The 14,893-nt window shown below is 44.1% G+C and overlaps 1 long non-coding RNA gene across 1 annotated transcript in view; it reads right to left on the reverse strand.

The window, feature by feature from the left end:
* The window catches only part of LOC115513829, a 29,955-nt gene extending 19,749 nt beyond the window's left edge, over positions 1-10,206 (reverse strand). Inside the window, exon 1 of the long non-coding RNA XR_003968803.1 lies at positions 10,190-10,206. This is a non-coding gene — a long non-coding RNA (uncharacterized LOC115513829). The remainder of the gene's footprint in view (positions 1-10,189) is intronic.
* Between the last annotated feature and the right edge of the window lie 4,687 nt (positions 10,207-14,893).

Genomic DNA, 14,893 nt, shown 5'->3' on the forward strand with positions numbered 1-14,893 from the left:
GTCATGATTATTACTGAAAATCACGTATAGAAGAGGGATATCTTCAAAAAAAAATCTACTCTGGATATCAAATACTCTAAGTATGCCTCTGCAGTCAGGAAAGGCTTCCCTTGAGTAAGTGAAACCCCAGCTAAGGCTTGAAGGGTGAGTTGGAGATGGCCAGGAAAAGAGTGTGCTTTGGGCAGAGAGAAGAACATGTGCAAAGGCCCTGCATCACAGCAGAGGAAAAACTCAAAACTGGCACTATGGCTAGAGCAGAGTGAGCAAAGGTGAAGGGCCACAAGCTGAGACCCCAGAGGGTGGTAGGGGCCATGTGATTGGAATGGGATTTGGTTGGACTCTGAGAAAAACCAAAATAAGTTATTTAAATTAGATCACATTTTATTTCTGTTTCCCGTAAGAAAAGCCCATAGGTTGACAGGTGTGTGCATAGCAGTGTTAGGGACCAGGCCCCTTTTGTCTTATTGCTCTACTGGCCCCAGTATTAGCTTCCTCCTCATGGTCCAAGATGGCTGCTGGAGTCTCAGCCATCATGTATGCATTCTAGTCAGCTGGAAAGAAAAGGGGCAAAGGAAGCCCCCCCCGCCCCCCCCACACACATTAGAACCCAACACCTGCCTGCATCCAGTCAGTCATGATTTAATCATTTGGCCCATCCCAGCTATAAGGGAGGCTGGGAAATGGAGTCTACATAAATGGCTTTGTGCCTGGCTATAAGCAAGGATGCTCTTTCTAAAGAAGGAAAGAATGGGGGCGCCTGGTTGGTTCAGTTGGTGGAGTGTGAGACTCTTGATCTCGGAGTTGTGAGTTTGAGCCCCACATTGTGTGTACAGATTACTTAAAAGTAAAATCTTAAGGACGGCTGGGTGGCTCAGTCAGTTAGTCATTTGAGTTGACTCAGGTCATGATCTCACGGTTCATGAATTCGAGCCCTGCATCTGATGAGCTCGAGCCCCGCTTCTCTCTCTCTCTCTCTCTCTCTCTCTCTCTCTCCCCCTTGTGGGATTCTTTCCCTCTCTCTGTTCCTCACTTACTCGCGCCCTCTCGCTTTCAAAAAAATAAAATAAAATAAAGTAAAATAATATCTTCGAAAAATAAAGAAGGAAAGTCAAAACCACAATGAGATACCACCTCACACCTGTCAGAATGGCCAACATTAACAACTCAGGCAACAACAGATGTTGGCGAGGATGTGGAGAGAGAGGATCTCTTTTGCATTGTTAGTGGGAATGCAAGCTGGTGCAGCCACTCTGGAAAACAGTATGGAGGTTCCTCAAAAAACTAAAAATAGAACTACCCTATGACCCAGCAATTGCACCACTAGGCATTTATCCAAGGGATACAGGTGTGCTGTTTCGAAGGGACACATGCACCCCCATGTTTATAGCAGCACTATCAACAATAGGCAAAGTATGGAAAGAGCCCAAATGTCCATTGATGGATGAATGGATAAAGAAGATGTGGTATATATATATACAATGGAATATTCCTCAGCAATCAAAAAGAATGAAATCTTGCCATTTGCAACTACGTGGATGGAACTAGAGGGTATGATGCTAAGTGAAATTAGTCAGAGAAAGACAAAAATCATATGATTTCACTCATAGGAGGACTTTAAGAGACAAAACAGATGAACATAAGGGAAACAAAAATAATATAAAAACAGGGAGGGGGACAAAACAGAAGAGACTCATAAATATGGAGAACAAACTGAGGGTTGCTGGAGGGGTGGTGGGAGGGGGGATGGGCTAAATGGGTAACCTCTTACCCATTAAGGAATCTACTCCTGAAATCATTGTTGCACTATATGCTAACTAACTTGGATATAAATTTAAAAATTAATTAATTAAAAAAAATAAATTAAAGGGGTACCTGGGTGGCTCTGTCGGTAGAGCATCTGACTTCAGCTCAGGTCAGGATCTCACAGTTCTCTCATGATTCGTGGGTTTGAGCCCCATGTCAGGCTCTGTGCTGATAGCTCAGAGCCTGGAGCCTACTTCAGATTCTCTCTGTCTCTGTCTCTCTCTCTCTGCCCCTCCCCGGCTTGCATTCTCTTTGTCTCTCAAAAATGAATAAACATTTAAAAATTTAAATAAATAAATAAATAAATAAATAAATAATTTTTTTAATGTTTTCTTGTTTATTTTTGAGAGAGAGAGGCAGAGCATGAACAGGGAGGGGCAGACACACACACACACACACACACACACACACACACACACACACAGAATCTGAAGCAGCTCCAGGCTCTGAGCTGTCAGCACCGAGCCCGACGCGGGCTCGAACTCACGAACCGCGAGATCATGACCTGAGCCAAAGTCAGACACTCAACTGACTGAGCCACCCAGGTGCCCCCAATAAATTTTTTAAAATGAAGGAAAGAATTGATCATGGGGGATGGGCACATGGCTGCCACACCACGAAAAGAATGTTGGCCTTTTTCCTAAAAGTAATAATAGCCATTGAAGGTTTTAAGAATAGTGTCCTACCTTCATTTTAGGATGGTAAGGAGTGGCTGGCCAGTCAGGGTGGCTTCAGGGAGGCAGGAGGAAGCTCCAGCAATGGTCCAGGCACAGTGGTGTTGGAGTGGAGTGGATGCAGAAGAAGAGGGAGAGGAGATGTTGAAGATGCCAAGACCAGAGTGGAAGAGAAGTAAGTTTGTGGGTGACTGAGCGAGGTCAGTTTGCACTTGTGACGTCCGAGGTGCCTGTAAGACATCCCAGTGGGGATGTTGGCGGGCAGTTGGCTACACAAGTCCAGAGCACAAAGAGTGGTTCAAAGGGCAGATAGGAGTGAGGGGGTTATGGTGACGAGATGCTAGTAATGCCACAGACCAAAGGAACACACACAGGCGCGAGGGCAAAGGCTGAGCCTTGGTAATCCCATCAGTGACAGGCTGGGAAGATAAAGTGGAGAAGGAAACAGCAAGACCAAAGATGAGACGAACAGAAGGCAGAGCTCTCGTGGAAGCCAAGGGGTTTGAGTGTTTTGAGGAGAGAGAGAAGGCCTTCCCTGCCGTGACCTTCCCTGACCTGTACTGATGCAGAAGCAGGGAAATGATGAGAAAACCTGAAGTCAGGGGTCAGCAGATCTGGCCCCGACACCTCCCTGACTAGAACTCAATTCCTCATCTGTAAAGTGGGGCCAGGACACCAACCCTTCTGTGTAGCCATTCTTGTTGCCTCTCCAACATCATTCCTCCTGACTTCCTCACGGAACCACAGTTTTGTTGGAGTAACTATGGCAGAGACTGCCGATTGCCCCCACATCCATTCTCCCTTCTTCCATAGAAATGGAAATTTCAGCTGGCCAAAGACTGCATTTCTCAACTCCTTTGCAGTAAGGGGTGGCCATGTGACTTCAGTGGGTTATGTTATAGGAGAGGAACCCCGAGCTTAGGGAACCTGAAACTTTCCATTTATTTATTTATTTATTTATTTATTTATTTATTTATTATTTTAGAGGGTTCAAGGGAGAGAGTGTGAGCAGGGGAGAGGAGCAAAGGGAGAGAGAAAGAATCTCAAGCAGGCTCCATGCCCAGCGTGGAGCACCAGTCGGGGCTCAATCCCACGACCCCGGGATCATGACCTGAGCCAAAATCAAGAGTTGGACCCTCAACCAACTGAGCCACCCGGGTGCCCCGGGAACCTGAGTCTTTTAACACCAGATCTTAACAAACTTGCCTTTTGACCTGGACGAAAACGCTACCTTTAAGGCTGTTTGCTGTACACACCTCCTTGAGAGGTGTGCAGAAACATGAGAGACCCGCAGAGAATTATCTGCCAGCATTGCAGTAATATTGGATTTTGAATGAGCAGCGGTGTAATTATGGCCCCTGAGACATAAAGATGAATTGTTAGCAGCTTCCAGGAAAGCTCTCTTCGTTCACTGTACGTTGTCACGTCTAGACGTGACACTTGCCGACAGGCGGCCATCTTGTGACCATAAAGAAAAACATGGCTGACCTCTTGGCAATGGCAGAGACAAAGATTGAAAATAGCCTTGGTACTTGACGACGCTGTTGAGCCACTCACCCACTACTGGCACCATTTCACTTCTTGCCACCTTGTTATGAGAAAGCAGAAATTTCCTCACCGTGGAAGCCACCGGAGTCAAGTGTCAGCTTGAGGCATCCTGAATCTTGCTCTAGTAAGGTGCGCCTCCCTCCTACAAGTGCTGTGAGGCCATCCAGTGTGAAAGCTCAGGTGGGAAGCGCTGGGGGCAGGGTTACTCAGAGGGGACTTCGGACCACCATCAGGTCACTTGGGGGTTGGCGGAGGGGGCCCAGAAGAGGAGTGGAGCCAAGCGACACACTCGGCGATTTCAGGGTGGCTTGGGGCTGTGGGTGACAGATGGCTTGTCAGATCAGTTCGTCGGGACTAATGGGCTGCTCTGATACCACCCACGGAACATGCTGGGTGCAGATCTGAACAGTTGAGAGGGAGCTTTCTGGAGGCACTGGCTTTGAAGCCAAATGTGAATCTAATGGGGGGAGATTTCAAGCACCTTGAACAAGCTGGTGGGGCACATTTGGGGGAAAAGCAGGTATTCTATCACTCTTCAAATCCTCAAATGACCCTCCTCTCAATTAAATTCAAAAGCAATTATTGAGCACCTAGAGTGTGCAGATGAAAAAGACACAAGTGTTGCCTACTGCTGGCTTGACATCTGGAGGTGGCAGGGGATTATCATTTACCTCTCGGCTCAGGCTCGCTTCCTCTGGGCAGCCTTTCCAGACCCACACCCTCCTCACCCCCACCTCTGCTGCTCACCATCTCAGCTGGGTTACCCTCCTGCTCCCCCTGGAGGCCCTCCAACTCAGCTGAGTCAGCCACCCCCCTCCCCACGCCCCACCCCTTCCCCCAAACCGGTCCAGTGTGGATCTTCCCACTCCCCCCACCAGGTCACGAGCAGCACGATGCCAGGCACAAGAAACAGGCAGGACGCATGCGTTGAGAGGGACAGAGGAAGGCGAGCCCCTTCTGGGAGATCCCACCAGAAAAGGGCTCCAGGGAGAGATGAACAGAGTGACAGGGCTGGGCGTGGGGATGGCCTGTCAGGTGGAGAGAAAAGGGGTGCAGGAAGATAGGGGCCAGGCCCTAAGCAGGGGGGTAAAATTCAGCTGGCAAGGTGACACGGAAGAACCTATGGATGTCCTTGGTGCTACAGCCTGGGCAGGCCCCTGGGGATTTCGAGCAGGATAATTAACCTCATACAGGCGTGCCTCAGAGATATTGTGGGTCGGTTCCAGACCACCACAATAAAGCCAGTCAAATGAATCTTTTGGTTTCCCAGTGGTAAAAAAGTTATGTTGACACTATATTGCAGTCTATTAAGTGTGCAATAGTATTATGTCTGAAACAACAATGTACATACTTAATTTTTTTTTATTTTATTATTTTTTTTAACGTTTATTCATTTTAGAGGGACAGAGCGTGAGCAGGGGAGGGGCAGAGAGAGAGAGGGAGACACAGACTCTGCAGCGGGCTCCAGGCTATGAGCTGTCAGCACAGAGCCCAGAGTGGAGCTCGAACTCACAAACCATGAGATCATGACCCGAGCCGAAGTCAGAAGCTTAACCAACTGAGGCATCCAGGTGCCCAAGGTACATACTTAATTTAAAAAATACTTTATTGCAGGGGTGAAACAGTGACTCTTGATTCCGGGGTCATGAGTTCAAACCTCACGTTGAATTGAGAGATTACTTTTTTAAAAATGATTGCTAAAAAATGCTAACAATCTTCTGAGCTTTCAGCAAGCTGAAATCACTGATCACATAGTAATGAAAACTTTTGAAATATTATGAGAGTGACCAAAACATGACACAGAATCGTGAAGTGAGCAGCATTTGCTGCTAGAAAAATGATATCCACAGACTTGCTTGATGCAGACTTGCTTGGCCTTCAGTTTGTAAAAAAATGCAATATCTTTGAAGCAAAGTACAATAAAACAAGGGATGTCTGTAAAGCTTTATTTGGGCAATTATGATGTGCCAGGCACCAGCTTAGATGTTCTACATGTATTTCCTTTTTTGTTCTTTTAAAGTAATCTCGGGGCACCTGGGTGGCTAGTCGGTTAAGTGTCTGACTTTCGCTCAGGTCATGATCTCACAGTTCGTGGGTTCGAGCCCCATGTCAGGCTCTGTGCTGACAGCTCAGAGCCTGGAGCCTGCTTCGGATTCTGTGTCTCCCTCTCTGTGCCCCTCCCCTGCTCATGTTCTGTCTCTCTCTCTCAAAAATAAATAAACATTAAAAAAATTTTTTTAATAAATAAATAAATAATGTCTACACCCAGTGTGGGGCTCGAACTCACAACCCTGAGATCAAGAGTCACATGCTCTGCTGATGGAGTCAGCCAGGTGCCCCATGTGTTTCCTTCCTTAATCCTCATGCCAACCCCATGAGATGGATATTAGCATCCCATTTGGCTGAGACACTGAAGCACCACAACCACCAAGTGGCAAAGCTGGGACTTGAACCTCAAGTCCTATCCCCAGCAGGAGCTAGTGTTTCATGAACACTCATTGTGGGCCACACGCCTTATAGACAGCATTCCCCTTACCCATCCCAGCCACCCTTGCTGGAACATATCAGAGGCCACCTCTATGCTACACTGTCTCTCCCCTGCACTTCTGAACGTGGCATCGGTCTTTACTCGGGGAAAACTTTCAACACAGGGCAGGCCCTCAGCACCGGGGTGGGGGTGGGGCTCGGGGTGAAGGTGGGGCAGCTGCTGTATGAATGAGTCATCCTGGAAATGGCTCCTCCAGCCCCCTTCCAACCTTCAGATGACCGCAGCCGTGGCCAACATCTTAACTGCAATCTCATGACAGACACCAAGCTAGAACCACCAAGGTGAGCAGCTTCCAGACCCCTGACTCCTACTCACTACATGTTGGAGGTTATCAGTAGGTAACTGATACACACATCATTAAGGGTCCAGCCCCTCCTGGCTGTGTGACTGTGGGAACTTTACCACTCTGAGCGTATGGTTTCTCTGGTTCAGACCTTTCTGCTGAACTCCGGATCAAACAAATCAGCAATCCCCATTAAGGCCCCTCAGGCATGGGCACTTAGCATGTCTCCCGTATCTCTTAAACCCGCTTCCCACCATGGCTCAGGCCCTCATCAACTCTCCCTTCAATTACTGAAACAGCCCCCTCACTGATTCTCCTGCCTTGTACAAGGCTGCAAATAACAAAATCCCAAAATACCATATAAAAAACTTATAAAACTCAACACCCCCAAAATGAAAAATCCAACTAAAAAGGGCAGAAGACATGAATAAACATTTTTCCAAAGAAGAAATCCAGATGGCCAATAGACACATGAAAAGATGCTCAACATCACTCATGGTCAGGGGAATGCAAATCGAAACCACAATGAGACGCTACCTCACACCTGTCAGAATGGCTAAAATCAACAATACAAGAAAAAACGCGTGTTGGCAAGGATGCAGAGAAAGGGGAACCTTCTTGCACTGTTGGTGGGAATGCAAACCGGTGTAGCCACTCTGGAAAACAGTATGGAGGTTCCTCAAAAAGTGAAAAATAGAACTACCCTGCAATCCAACAGTCACACTACTAGGTGTTTACCCACAGGATACAAAAGTACTAATTCAAGGGGATACGTGCACCCCTATGTTTATAGCAGCAGTCTATACAATAGCCTTTTTTTTTTTTTTAATTTCATTTGAGAGAGAGAGAGCAAGTAGGGGAGAGAAATAGAGGGAGAAAGAGAATCTCAGGCAGGCTCCACGCTCAGCCCGGAGCCCAACACAGGGCTCAAGTCCCACAACCCTGGGATCATGACCTGAGCCGAAATCAGGAGTCGGACACTCAACTGACTGAGCTACCCAGGCGCCCCCCCCTACAATAGCCAAATTAATGAAACAGTTCCAGTGTCTGTCGATTAATGAATGGATAAAGAAGATGTGGTGTCAGGGCACCGGGGTGACTCAGTTGGTTGAGCATCTGACTCCTTTTTTTTTTTAAATGTTTATTTTTGAGAGAGAGAGAGCAAGCAGGGGAGGGGCAGAGAGAGGGGGGGACAGAGGATCCGAAGCGGGCTCTGCACTGACAGCAGGGAGTCTGATGCAGGGCTCGAACTCATGAACTGCAAGATGATGACCCGAGCCAAAGTCAGATGCTCGAGGGACTGAGCCACCCAGGTGCCCCAAGCATCCTACTCTTGATTTTGGCTCAGGTCATGATCCCAGGGTCACGGGATCGAGCCTCACATCAGGCTCTGCATTGAGCATGGAGCCTGCTTGAAATTCTCTCTCTCCCTCTGCCTTTCCCCCCGCCACCACCCGCTGCTCGTGCGTTCTCTCTCTCTCTCTAAAATAAAAAATAATAAAATGTTAAGAATTAAAAAGAAAAGAGGTAGTGGTTATATATACAATGGAACATTACCCGGTCATGAAAAAGAATGAAATCTTGCCATTCGCAACAACACGGATGGAGTAGAGAGTATTGCGCTAAGTAAAATAAGTCTGTCAGAGAAAGACAAATACCGTATGATTTCACTCATGTGTGGAATTTAAGAAACAAAACAAACGAGCAACAGGGGAAAAAAGAGAGAGAGAAAGAGAGAGACAAACCAAGAAACAGACTCTTAACTATAGGGAACAAACTGATGGTTGCCAGAGGGGAGGTGGGGGGGCGGGATGGGTTACACAGGTGATGGGGGTTAAGGAGTGCACCTGTCCAGATGAGCACTGGGTGATGTATGGAAGTGTTGAATCACTATCTTGTACTCCTGAAACTAATATTATACGGTCTGCTAACTGGATTTTAAATTTTTCAAAAGAAATCCCCAAATACCAGTGGATTACACTTGACAGAAGTGTATTTCCCTCTCACATTCCAGAAGTCCAGGAGCGCCTGGGTGGCTCAGTCGGTTAAGCACCCGACGTCGGCTCAGGTCATGATCTCATGAACTTATGGTTCGTGAGCTCGAGCCCCGCTTCGGGCGCTGTGCTGACAGCTCAGAGCCTGGAGCCTGCTTCAGAATCTGTGACTCCCTCTCTCTCTGCCCTTCCCCTCCTCACTGTCTGTCTCTCAAAAAATAAATAAATGTTAAAAAAGAAAAAAAAAAAAGTCCAGAGGCAGGCATGCAGTCCAGGGTTAGCATGATATACCACCGAACAAGGAACCCAGGCTCTATATGGTTGATCTGCAGTGTGTAGTTTTCATTCCCAAAGTTTCCTCATGGTCTAAAGTAGGTGCTTGTGCTCCAGCCATCATGTCCACATTCCAGCCATTAGAAAGGAGTAACTGGAGAAAAATAAAACACCCCTTCCCTTTAAAAACATTTTGCTTATTTTCCACTGACCACATCTAGCAAGGGAGGCAAGGAAACAGTCTATTTTGTGGGTCAATTATGTGCTCAGCTAAAAATACAAAAAATGTTGTACTCAGGAAGAATGGCATGTAGGACAACCAGCAGTCTTTGCAGCACCCTCCACGCCGCTGCCCAGTAGAGGGTTTTATTGTTACTCTTCGCTTTTGTTCTTCATTATAAAAATAATATAGTCTAGGAAGGGGAGGCCCAGAGAAGGGTCACAGAGAGTTGGTGGCTGTGTCAGAAGTAGACTCCCCAACCACAGTCCCTCTCCACTCTGGCCTCAGTTTTCTCAGCAGGTAATATTTTATAATTGGGGCAATGCAACACATAAACATACAACAAAAGAGTATTCTAGTTTTGACCTAAGTTACAAAAGAAAAATTGAAAGGAAATCTTTATAGTTACAGCTTTTAAAATAACAAAGAACGGCGGCCCCGTGTTTTAAGGAGGCAAACTCTTTCCTGGCTCAGTTCTTGGAATCAGGAAAAATTATCACACCTTCTTTGCACCTCAGGCTCTCTGCCTTGAACCTAGAAAAGAGCCTGTGTTCTTCCTTGTAAATATAAAACTTTTATTGTTAGGTGATAGTAATGGGAAACAAAAATGGAATATGTTTGAGCTGCTTCATTTCTAAATGGTGACATAACATGAAAGAAATGTACCTGAATTTAAGATTTATTCTTTAAGTTACCCACAGAATGTTAACAGCATTAGGACTGATACAGGGACTTTTCCTATGGGGTTACCTATTTCTGGACCATTTGAACCTTACAAGAGGCATGGATTCCACATATACATGAAAAAAAAAAAAGACTTAAAATCAAATATAGCCTATGGGGCACCTGGGTGACTCAGTTGGTTGAGTGTCTGACTTTTGATCTTGGCTCAGGTCGTGATCTCACGGTTCATGCGATCAAACCCCACATGGGGATCTGCACTGACAGTGTGGAGCCTGCTTGAGAGTTTCTTTTTCCTTCTCTCTCTGCTCCTCCTGTGTTCTTCTTGTCTGTCTTAAAAATAAATAAATAAACTATTTTAAAATGCTGAGTCAGGGAGAGCTATTTAAAAAAAATCAAATATAGCCTATACTCTCTCTAAATAAAATAATAGGTGCTCATTATAGAAAATACAGAAATATATAAAAAGAAAATTTTAAGTACCCACAATTTCACCCTTCAGAGAGAGTCTCACTGTTAATAGGTGTGATGCCTTCAATCTTCTAACTTAGAATCATTCTGGATATAGTTTTTTCCAATATTTGTTACGAGAATTTTCAAGCAGATAGCAAAGCTAAAAGAATTGCTCAGTGATCACTTATTCTCACCCCCTAGATTCTCCCATTAACATTGTACTAGGGGCCCCTGGGTGGCTGAGTCAGTTGAGCGTCTGGCTTCCGCTCAGGTCATGATCTCACAGCTCGTGAGTTTGAGCCCTGCATCAGGCTCTGTGCTGACAGCTCAGAACCTGGAGCCTGCTTCGGATTCTGTGTCTCCCTCCCTCTCTGCCCCTCCCCTGCTCACACTCTGTCTCTCAAAGATAAACAAACGTCAAAAAAAAAACACTTTTTTTAATGAACAACATTGTGCTATAGTTGTTTTATTGCATAGTTATCCAGCTGGATATAGATGGTCTTTAAAATTATCATGCAGTAATAGTGACTTCTCTTGGTGTGCATTTCTACAATATTTACATGTATAGATATATGTAATCACCACAATAAGGATTCAGAACAGTTCTATCATCCCCAAATAATTCCATCATCCCCCTTGTAGGCATGCTTTCCCCCACCCCTAAGCCCTGGGAACCACTGATCTGTTCTCATCACCATTGTCCTAGAATGTCACATAAATTGAACCATACAGCATGTATCCTTTGAGATTGGGTTCTTGCAATCACATTATGTGCAGCAAGAGTTTGTTCCATAGGAGCACTTAAATATATAAAGCAAATCTTTATGGACATAAAGGAGAAATTGACAGTAATACCATAATAGTAGGGGACTTTAACACTCCACTTACATCAATGGATAGATCATCCAGACAGAAAATCAATAAGAAAATATTGGCCTTCAACGACACATTAGACCAGATGAACTTGATAGATTTATACAGAACTTCCAACCAGAAGCAGCAGAATATACATTCTTCTCAAGTGTACATGGAACATTCTCCAGGATGTATTAGGCCACAAACAAGTCTCAATAAAATTCAAGAAGACTGAAATTATATCGAGCATCTTTTCCAAGCACACGAGTACAAAACTAGAAATGAATTACAAGGAGAAAACTGGAAAAAACACAAATACATTAAGAATAAACAACATGCGGGGCGGCTGGGTGGCGCAGTCGGTTAAGCGTCCGACTTCAGCCAGGTCACGATCTCGCGGTCCGTGAGTTCGAGCCCCGCGTCGGGCTCTGGGCTGATGGCTCAGAGCCTGGAGCCTGTTTCCGATTCTGTGTCTCCCTCTCTCTCTGCCCCTCCCCCGTTCATGCTCTGTCTCTCTCTGTCCCAAAAATAAATAAACATTGAAAAAAAAAATTAAAAAAAAAAAAAAAAAAAGAATAAACAACATGCCGGGGCGCCTGGGTGGATCAGTGGGTTGAGCGTCCGACTTAGGCTCAGGTCATGATCTCACCATTCCCGAGTTCAAGCCCCATGTCTGGCTCTGTGCTGACAGCTCAGAGCTTGGAGCCTGTTTCGGATTCTATGTCTCCCTCTCTGTCTCTGCCCCTTCCTCACTTGTGCTCTGTCTCTCTCAAAAATAAATAAGCATTAAAAAAAATTTTTAAGAATAAACAACATGCTACTAAACAACCAATGGGTCAAAAAAAGAAGTCAAAGAAGTTTTAAAAATATCTGGAGACAAACGAAAATGGAAACACAACTTTCCAAAATCTATGGGATGCAACAAAAGCAGTTTCAAGAGGGGAGTTCATAGCAATACAGGACTACCTCAAAAAATAAAATTCTCAAAAAATCTAACTTTACACCTAAAGGAACTAGAAAAAGAACAAAGCCCAAAGTTAGCAGAAGAAGGGAAATAATAAAGACCAAAGTAGAAATAAATGGAGACAAAAAAACAAAACAAAAACAACACACACCCAACAGAAAAGATAATGAAACTAAAAGACAGTTTTTTGAAAGCATATACAAAAATCAATAAACTTCTAACGAGACTCATTAAGAAAAAAAAGAGAGGAGGGGCACCTGGCTGGCTCAGTTGGTGGAGCATGCAACTCGATCTCAGAGTTGTGAGTTCAGGCCCCATGTTGGGTGTAGAAATTACCTAAGAATAAAATCTATTAAGGGGCACCTGGGTGGCTCAGTTGGTTAAGTGGCCAACTTCAGCTCAGGTCATAATCTCGCAGTTCGTGGGTTTGAGCCCCACATCGGGCTCTGTGCTGACAGCTCAGAGCCCGGAGCCTGCTTTGGATTCTGTATCTCCCTCTCTCTCTGCCCCCGCCCCCCACCACTCCACTCCTGCTCTGTCTCACTTTCTCTCAAAAAAAGTAAATAAACATTTTAAAAAATCCTTTAAAAAAGAAAATCTATTAAAAAAAATAAGGGTGCTTGGGTGGCTCAGCCAGTTAAGCATTTGACTTTGCCTCAGGTCATGATCTCACAGTTTGTGGGATTGAGCCCCTCATCAGGCTCTGTGCTGACAGTTCAGAGCCTGGAATCTGCCTTGGATTCTGTGTCTCCCTCGCTCTCTGCCCCTCCCCTGCTCGTGCTCTGTCTCTCTCTCTCTGTCAAAAATAAATAAACATTAAAAAATAATTTTAAATGAGAAAAAAAGAGAAAAGACCCAAATAAATAAAATCAGAATTAAAAGAGAAGTTACAACTGATACCACAGTAACACAGAGGATCATAAGAGACTACTATGAACAATTATAAGCCAACAAATTGAAAAACCTAGAAGAAATGAATAAAGCCCTAGAAATACACAGCCTTTCAAGACTGAATCTCAAAGATATAGAAAATCTGAATAGAAGAGCTCCTGGGTGGTTCAACTGGTTAAGTGTCTGACTCTTAATTTCAACTTAGGTCACGATCCCAGGGTCATGGGATCAAAACCCATGTTGGACTGCACACTGAGCATAGAGCCTCCTTAGGATTCTTTCTCCCTCTGCCCCTCTCCTGCACTTGCACTCTCTCTCAAAAACAAAAGAAGAGAAGAGAAGAGAAGAGAAGAGAAGAGAAGAGAAGAGAAGAGAAGAGAAGAGAAAAGAAGAAAATCTGAATAGAACAGTAACAAGTAATGAAATTGAGTCAGTAATTTGAAAACTCTCCCCTGCAAAAAAAAAAAAAAAAAAAAAAAAAGAAAAAAGTCCAGGTCCAGACAGCTTCACAGGTGTATTCTACCAAACATTTAAAGAAGAGTCAGCACCTATCTCTCTCAAGTTATTCCAAAAAATAAAAGGGAAGGAAAGCTTCAGAACTCACTTTATGAGGCCAGCATTACTCTAATACCAAAACCAAACAAAGACATCACAAAACAAAACAAAACAAAACAAAAACATTATAGGCCAATATGCCTAATGAACACATGTTCAAAAATCCTCAATAAGATATCAGCAAACCAAATTTAAGAATACATTAAATAGATGATATACCACCATCAAGTGAGATTTATTTCAGGAATGCAAGGATGATTCAACATCCTTAAATCAATTGATGTGATACACCACATTAACAAAATGAAGGGTAAAAATAATATGATTATTTTAATAGATGCAAAAAAGCATTTGATAAAATTCAACATCCATTAGTGATAAGAACACTCAGCAAAGTGGGGATAGGGGCACCTAGGTGGCTCAGTTGGTTAAACATCCAACTTTGGCTCAGGTCATGATCTTGCAGTTTGTGATTCGAACCTGCATCAGGTTCTGTGCTGAAAGTGTGGGGCCTGCTTGGGATTCTCTCTCTGTCCCTCTCACTCTCTGTCACTCCCGCACTTGCATTTTCTGTCTCTGTCTCTCTCTCTCTCAAAAATAAGTAAATAAGTAAATAAATAAACTTAAAAAAAAGTGGGGATAGAAGGAACATAACAAAGACCATATATGACAAACCCACATCTAACATCATACTCAATAGTAAAAAGCTAAAAGCTTTTCCTCTAAGATCAGGAACAAGACAAGGATACCCACTGTCACCACTTTTATTCAATACAGTATTGCAAGTTCTAGCCACAGCAATTAAACAAGAAAAATAAATAAAAGGCATTCAAATTGGAAAAGGAGAGTAAAATTATCACTATTTGCAGGTGACATGGTCCTCTGTGTGTGTGTGTGTGTGTGTATAGACTAAGAAATCCACTAAAAAACTATTAGAACTACTAAATGAACTCACTGAAGTTGCGGAATACAAAATTAACATACAGAAATCGGTTGCATTTCTATACACTAATAATGAACTATCAGAAAGAGAAATTAAGAAAACAATCTCATTACAATTATATCAAAAAGAATAAAGTACCTAAGAATAAAATTAACCAAGGAGATGAAAGACCTGTGCTCTGAACATTGTGAGACATTGATGAAAGAAA

Source organism: Lynx canadensis, chromosome B2 (genome assembly GCF_007474595.2).
Source record: "Lynx canadensis isolate LIC74 chromosome B2, mLynCan4.pri.v2, whole genome shotgun sequence".
Lineage (NCBI taxonomy): Eukaryota > Metazoa > Chordata > Mammalia > Carnivora > Felidae > Lynx > Lynx canadensis.